Here is an 8,609-nt window from a genome sequence, read left to right on the forward strand (position 1 = left end):
ATGCTCCACCAGACTATAATTAACACTCCATAGTACATTTAAATTATTCACCCATAATATTGACTAATCTGCTGATTAGGTTACACATCTCATAATCTGATCATCTCATTTCTGAACATCCCTACATTGCCTAACACATGACCATTTGGGGGAGACTTTAAAGATCCAAATCATAACCACCATAAATTTGACTCTTGACTGCTTTCCACCATCAGACATTTCTGACCAGCATTTGGTCAACATTTCCCTTAGATTTACCATACATCCTATCAGAAACAGCAAAGAATGGCTCCAGCTTCTGCATCTCCAGAGCATAATACATGTTAACACCTCCAGCTATAATTCCTACTATTATTCCCTTATCCATTACTTACTTATTACATGAAATGAGTTAATGACACCTGACTGGTAGTATGGCATAAACATACAAGACACGTTGAATTGATAGTCTTCAAGCATTTCTTACAATAAAGTATAACTAGAATCAATTATTTGACCTTAACTAGGAACTAAACTGGCTTGTAAAGCTGGACTCTGGTTTGTTAAACTGTCAGAGTGAAAGATGCTGGGATACATGGTTAAATTCAATTTTAGTTGTTGATCTCCTTACACTATTTAGTATTCTGTAGATAGTTGCCTTAATTAAATGCTATATTAGGATAGCATTTTCAATAAATGCTAAAGCAATTTGATAGTTGTAGCAATAAATGAACCTTAGCTTAAATATCATAGCTTATGCAAAAATTAACTAAAATGGATCAGCATTTTAAATGTGAAGTATAAAGTTATAAAAATTTTAAAATAGTATGTCGGAGAAGTAAATATCTGGCACAGAGTTTATTGAAGATCTTTTAGACTTGATACCAATATATTCTCTATAAAAGTATTCCACAAATTCTAACCTAACAAAATTTAAAAAATATATATTTTCTTTGTAAAAAAAATCTTTTAAGGGATGAAAAGATTAGTTACTGAATGGGAGATAATATTATATGGTACATATTTGACAAGTAATCATACCTAGAATATCTAAATTATTCTAAACATCAATAGTTAGTTTTTTGAAAGGGAAATAATCGAATTAGAAAATGGTAAAAGATTTCAAAACATATTTCACAGAGGAGGTTGTACAAATTGCAAATAAACACTTAAAATCTTCACTATTGCTACTGGCAGAAAAATGCAAATAAATAGCATAATGAGATATCACTATACACCTACTAAAAAGTTAAAATGAATAATTGTGATCATAGGCAAAGCTGAAGTGAATGAAAAATACAACTCTCTCATGTATTACTAGTGAGGATGTAATTTATAAAGATACCATAAAAAACAGTCTTTCTGTTAACTTAAAAAAACCTAATCCTAAGCATACAGTATTACTCAATAGCCACATTTTTATCCTTTACCCTAAGAAATAAAATTCCCATCATTACAAAATCCATTACTGATTCTATAGTTTGGTTTTATTTTCATTACTCTAAAGTGGAAATAAAAAATGTGTCCCACAATGACAGTACATTACATCAAGTAGAAGCGGACAAGAAAAATGAAGAAAATCACTCATACACGCAATAGTTGTTTTTTTCTTCTGGGCAGGGTGGGTATGAAGGATTGAACTCAGGGGCACTTGACCACTGAGCCACATCCCCAGCCCTATTTTGTATTTTATTTAAAGACAGGGTCTCACTGGATTGCTAAGTACCTCATCATTGCTGAGGCTGTTTTTGAACTCATGTTTTCCTGACTCAGCCTCCCCAACCACTGGGATTATAGGTCTGCACCACTGAGCCCAGCCATGCAAACATTTCAATGGGTATCAAAAGTAATTAGGCTGAGTGAAAAAAGGCTAATCTGTAAATGTCATGTACTATTTGATTCTATTTATATAAAATACTCATAATGACAAAATTATGGCGATGAAGTATTTGCTTCAGGGAAAGGATTACTTCTTGTGACTATAAAAGGGGTAAAATAGGAGTATATGTATGGGATCATGTGTGGTGATGGAATAGTCCAGTATATTGTGGTTTCATACAGCTAAATATGACAAAAGATAAAGAACCATATATACCTTATGTCAATATCACATTTCTGCTTTTAATACTGTTCAACTATTATATAAGGTGGGAGAAACTGGGTGAAAGCTATGACAGACCTCTCTATTCTTTTTGCAATTTCCTATGAATATATACTCACTTCAGGAAGGCTGATTAAAAATCCAAAACTCTTTCAGTGGAGAAATTCTATTAATTTATTCTATTAGCAAAAAAAAACAAATAAAATATGACTATTTTCAGTAATCCAAAAAGATGTTTAATAAAGTTTACCTCACTTTAATTAAAAATGCTTAGCAAAATAGTGTTAGGAAAGAAATATTTCAATGCCATAAGAGAAATCTACAAAAATTATCCAGCTAAGATCATATTTAATCATTGAACTTGATATTTGGAAGGGGAAATGGAAGCTCAGTACACTTCCATTCAGTGTTGTATGGGAATTCACAAGCAGTGAAATATTGTAACAAGAAACAATGTGATAAGAACAGAAAATTAAAACAAAATTTTCATCCATTTCTATGTAATTTGAAAGAATCCATTGACTATATGTTAGAAGCATACAAAGAATATTTGTCTTTTGTATATAAGATAAATATAAAATGAATTCATTTCCATATACTAACACAAAAAATAAAAATGATGCTAATTAAATAATCAGAAACATCACATATCCGCAGCATTAAATGTTTAATATCTTACAGCAAAAACAATAACATGCTTTTTTGAAAAATTAAAGAAGAATTAAAGAAATGGAAAGAAACATTTATTTAATTAATAAAAAATTCAAAATTATAAATGCAAAAATGTTGTCAAAATTAGACTACAAATTTAGGACCCAATATTCAAATAAAAATACCAGCACTTGCTTTAGAAATTGACAGATATTTTAATAGTTACATGGAAATATAAAAGTTTAAGGATATCAGGGCAATTCAGACTTAATGAAGAAACAGAGGACATAAACTAACATATATCATAATACATTTTAAGTCTACATTTGTTAAAATAGTATAAATACATATATGAACAAATAGTCTAATAAAAGAGCAGAAACATATCAACACATATTATTAAAAGTTATGACAATGGTGATACTGCAGTACATTGAAAAAAGTTACAAATATATATTTATAAGTTCATAATTCATATATGTATATGAATTATGTATATATGTACATGTATTTGCATATATGATATATTCAGATATATAGATCAATAGATAGATAGATCAAACTCATGTCATACACAAGTGCTCTATGACTGAAATACATTTCTAAGTCTAAAGTACATTTTAAAGAATCTTCATTATATATTTATTAAAAAATCATCCAACTAAATAGAATACTGGGCAAAATATTTATACAGACACTTCACAAAAAGAGAGTTTTAAAATGGTCAAAAGGTTTTCAGATAATCACAAATTAAAATCACAATAATGCAATGATACATTTCCCAGAAAACTGCCAAAAATTCTGCAATGCTGATTCTCCAGGTTAAGGTACCACACTTTGAGAATTCTGTTAAGAATAATGAATATAAATGAATTACCTCAACAGGCAAGAGCATCAGTTAACTTCAGATACATAATGTTGAACAAAAGAAGTTTAAGGCACATGGATACATATTTATTCTTTTATTCCAATAAAGGTAAAATATAGGGAAAAGAGTCAGGTTTCAGGGATGACTATGTAGGGAGTAGTATTAGGAAAAATGGGGAAATTATGTTTTGCTATTTTTTCCCTTGATATTGTTGGTACTTTCTTCTGTGCTCACTTTAAGAAATTTCACATACCTTAACATTTATAATTTATGCACTTTAATTACATGATGTAATTTCATTACATTTTCTTAACTACAAAAATTTCAAGATTGACACAGTTGATAGAAATATCAAAAAAAGAGTTTCATTAAGATGAATAAAATGGAAGCCTGATTACATTGGTTTACTCAATATCATTTATATTTTCAAATATCAAGAAGCTCCGTGGTTGAATTCCAAGAATATACATTCTACGTGTTCTACAGCATCTTTAAGATGTTCCTAATGTGCCCAGATTTAATTATCTTTAGTATGAGCATATTACACTCAAATATCAAAGTGTTATAGTTTGTAAATGATGTATTTCCAAGAAGCTCCTTAGTTTATGCAAGAATATTCATAATAAAATGATTACAATATGAAAACTATAACCCAATCAGTCCATTCTAATTTGAATAAACTAAGTGGATAGGAACTGTAGGCAGGTGGAGTATAGTTGGGGGAGGTGGGTCACTGGGGGTTTCCTGGAATGGTACATCTTCCATGCAGTCCCTTCCTCTTGCTCTATCTGCTTCCCAGCCTCCATAAAGCTTCACCCATCAGCCATGATGCGCCTTATCACCTTGGGCCCAAAGCATTGAAGTTAGCTGACCATGGAATGAACTTATGAAACCATGATTCAAAATAAATATTTCCTCTTCTAATTTGGTCTTGCTGGGTATTTTGATCAAAACAATGTAAATCTGACTTAACACAAATCATAATTTTGTCATCCAGACTCTACTAGATCTAAAGAAAGATGATAAATGAAGTAATTAAGTAATTTTTAAAAGATAAAAATAAAAAATAAGATGTGGATATAGGATAAGCAATTATCAGTGTTTTACAATGTAGGTGATTGGATAAGCAACTAGCAGTATTTTACACTGTAGGTGATTATACTGCAAAAAATATCCCATAGTAACAAAATAAATACCTTCAACATAGTCCACATTCAAAATTATGTATCTCATTTATACAGTTCTACACAATAATTGCAATCAGTTATGATACTGCCTCCAGCATTGCTTTTATTGCCCAAGATTGTGTTGCTTACTATGAACTTTTTGTTCTTCCAGAAATGAATTTTATGTCTGTATGTTTCTAATTGGGTGAAGAATTTCATTGGTATTTTGTTGAAGATTATCTTAAATCTTCAGATTGTCCTTAGTAATATGACCATTCAATAATATTAATTTTGCTAATCCTTGAACATGAATTATCTTTCCAGCTTCTATTATCTTCTTCATTTTTTTCAGAATTGTACAATTTTTCTTTTAAAGGTCTATCATCATATTTATTCCTAGGTATTACCATATTTTGAAGCTTTTGTGAATGAGATTGTTTTCCTGAAAAAAATAAAACATGCTACTGGCATAAAAAACACACAGACAAACAGAATAGAATAAAAGACACAATGGTAAACCTACAAAGCTACATTCACATGATTTTTGAAAAAAGTGTCATAAACCTATGTTGAAAAAGACAGACTCGTGGTAAGTGATGTTGGGAAATCTGGATAGCCATATGAAGAAGACTGAACTAGACTGCTATTTCTCACCATGTACAAAAAGCAACCCCAAAAGTGATAAAAGGCCTAGATATCAGAACAGAAACTTCAAAACTTCTAGAAGAAAACATAAAGAAACACTTCATCATATATACAGAGGCAATGACTTTCTAAGTAGGAATTCTGTAGCTCAGAAAATAATAATTATCAATATATTGGATGATAACAAAGTAAAAGTCTTTTGCACAGCTAAGATGACAATTGACAATGGGAAATGATAGCCTACAAATGGGAGAAAATTTATGCTGGCTATTCCTCTGAAAAGGAATAATATCCAGAATATAGAAAGTACTCAAAACCCCACCAAAATAGAATGATCCATTCAATAAATGAAAATGTGACATGAACAAACACTTCTCAAAAATGAACTCATGGACAACAATTGTATTGCATACATGCAAGTTCAGGTAAAACAATTGGGGGATTATGGTCAGGTCTTGGAAATTTCTATTAATTTAAAAATGCCATTTTATACATGTGTGTGGGTGGATGGGTGTGGGTGTGTTTGGGTTTGTGAACAGAAGAAGAAAAATTGACAAAATTCAGAGAAAAGGGGATTGTCCAGAATAGGAATAAACTTATTAAAACATCCAGCAAATATTTGAGTGACTATTTTATGCACTATGTCTGCTGAATAAAGAGTAAATGGATGAATAAGTGAATGAATGAATAAGTGGATGAGAACATTTATCTATTACCTTTCTGGAAAGGAATAAAACATGCCAAGTAAACCTATTGTAAGCAATAAAGCACATAATATTTTCTCAAAAGGCTGAATTTTGGAAACGTTATGACAAGGAGGAAAAGAAACACCAAAATTCAACTTGAAATTTTACTCTATTATTGATAGAGCAAATTTGATTAAGTAGAGGTTCAAAAACCATAACAACTTTACAAGTTTGAGTAAACAAGCTCCTTTTTCTACCTGAGTATCTAATTTCAAGAGAACCATCTGGTCCCAATGTCTTTCATTCTCCATTCTCATCTCTTCAGTTCAATTTGATGACTGTTTGCCTGAGCATGCACGAAGTGCTTGGCATGGCACTTAGCAAGAAATGGTTATTTTTACAGATCACAGAGATGATATGCTCACTGCCCACGAGGAAGGATATCACAGGAAAGAGCTTCTTGTCCAGATGTCAGTTTTTGTGAAAATGGCTCACATAACACATGTTATCATTTGGGGCTTTGGAGTTCTGCTCTTTTGAATCATGCCTAAATTGTATTCCAATTAGTTGCCAAAGAATCCTCTATATGACAAGTTTTTCATAATTTACGTGAAAATTGAAATCCTGATATTCTAAATTCTGTGTAATAAATTACTCAGACACTTGGGAATAGAAAAAAATTTTTACTCATTAACTTAGGTCAGGAAGAGAGGAAACAGAAATAAGGAACAAAGGTATAGAAAAGATTTGGACATTTTAATTTGTATTTACTAGCCACATAACTTGTGTAGATTTTTAAGTGAAAAATGTGAAGACAGAGTAAAAGCATGCAGTACTTAATACTAATAACAAAGCACTTAAATCATTGGGAAGCTCCGTGAACAAGTAAGTAAAAGTGCCAAATTACATAAACTTGTATTCCACATTATGCAGTGTAAGTTATATGCTTTCTGTAGGATCAAGCCAGACAGTCTAACACTAATCTCAACCTTAGTGTTCAAATCTGAGAAAATGCCAGGGTTGGGGGTCACAGTGTCACAGGCCTGTAATCCCAGATAATTGGAAGGCTGACACAGAGGATCATAAGTTTGAGACCATCCTGGGAAATTTAATGAGACCTTGTCCCAAAACAATATTTTTAAAAGGTTGAGGATGTATCTCAGTGGTACTGCACTCCTGGGTTCAATCTCTGGGACCAAAGAAAAAAAAAGAAAAAGAAAAAAGAAAAAATGGGGAAGCTTTATGAAAGATTCACAATAAATAATTATGCTTCATTGTCACTTGCTTATTGATCCATGATGTCAAAAAACACACTTTATTATTTTGCCTTTCAAAAAATAAAACTAGAAATGACAAGGAAAGTATATTTTATTTTTAAAAACTAAACTGTTTTGCTGAGTGCAGTGTTTAGAAGTCAGCCAGAAAACATTTCAGTAATCTTTTGCATCAGGATAACAAATGTGACCAAAATTGATATGTACATCTAAATATTGTACCAAATTTTCCTGGTTTGCTTTCATGAATTTTATTTATAAAAGCACCAACCATTATGGAGTATTCTGTTTTCTGTATAATTACTGAAAAACAGTTTAAATCTACATGCTTTATGAAATGAAGTTAAGATAAAAATAAAATATGCAGTATTTATTCCTGACAATAGAGCATTTACATTATTTTTGGTAATATCAGTGAGTAAGTCATTATTAGATGAAAAACACACACTAGCAATGAATAAAATAAGCTTTTTGTTGTTTTCAGAGTTCATCTTTTTAAAAAAAAATTGGGAGCAGTGATCAATCTAGATAATAGTATGAAAAAACAGTGTGAAGTCCTCCCCAAAGCTAATGCAACTTTGAATTTCTAAAAATAATAACATAATATTACAAATATTGAAAGTGGCAAGCCTATTCTCTTCAGGTTGGTTCATACATGATATTTGTGGTATATTTTTTTCATTTCTAAGTATCAGATATTAAGGGAGAGCTGGGTGCTGTGGAGCATACTTGTAATATCAGCAACTTGGGAGGCTGAGGCAGGAGGATTGCAAGTTCAAAGGCAGCCTCAGCAACATAGCAAATCTTGGAGCAACTCAGCAAGATGCTGTCTTAAAATTAATATATATATTAATACAAATGGGCTGGAAATGTGGCTCAATGGGTAATCGCCCCTAGGTTCTATCACCAGTACCTGACCCACTTTCCTGAAAAAGAAAACATTAAGAGAGAAATTAATTAGATAAGAATAACTAAGTTAACAAGGTCTGAAAAGAATGACAGTCTGTTGGTGTATTGACCCTTTAATAAGGCAGACAGATAAATATAATACATTTGTTTATACAAATTGAAAGATATTTAGTTTAAACATATTTTAAATAGAAGATTTTCAAGTTATGATTCTCAAATTCTTAGCTTTTGTCAATGAGACCCTTCAGTAAAAAGGGGAAAATGAGCAGCTCAAAGAACAAGAAGTTCTAGACTTTTGAAATTCTACTATAGTATGTCCACTTTGATGTC

The sequence above is a fragment of the Ictidomys tridecemlineatus genome, chromosome X (genome assembly GCF_052094955.1).
Source record: "Ictidomys tridecemlineatus isolate mIctTri1 chromosome X, mIctTri1.hap1, whole genome shotgun sequence".
Taxonomy (NCBI): domain Eukaryota; kingdom Metazoa; phylum Chordata; class Mammalia; order Rodentia; family Sciuridae; genus Ictidomys; species Ictidomys tridecemlineatus.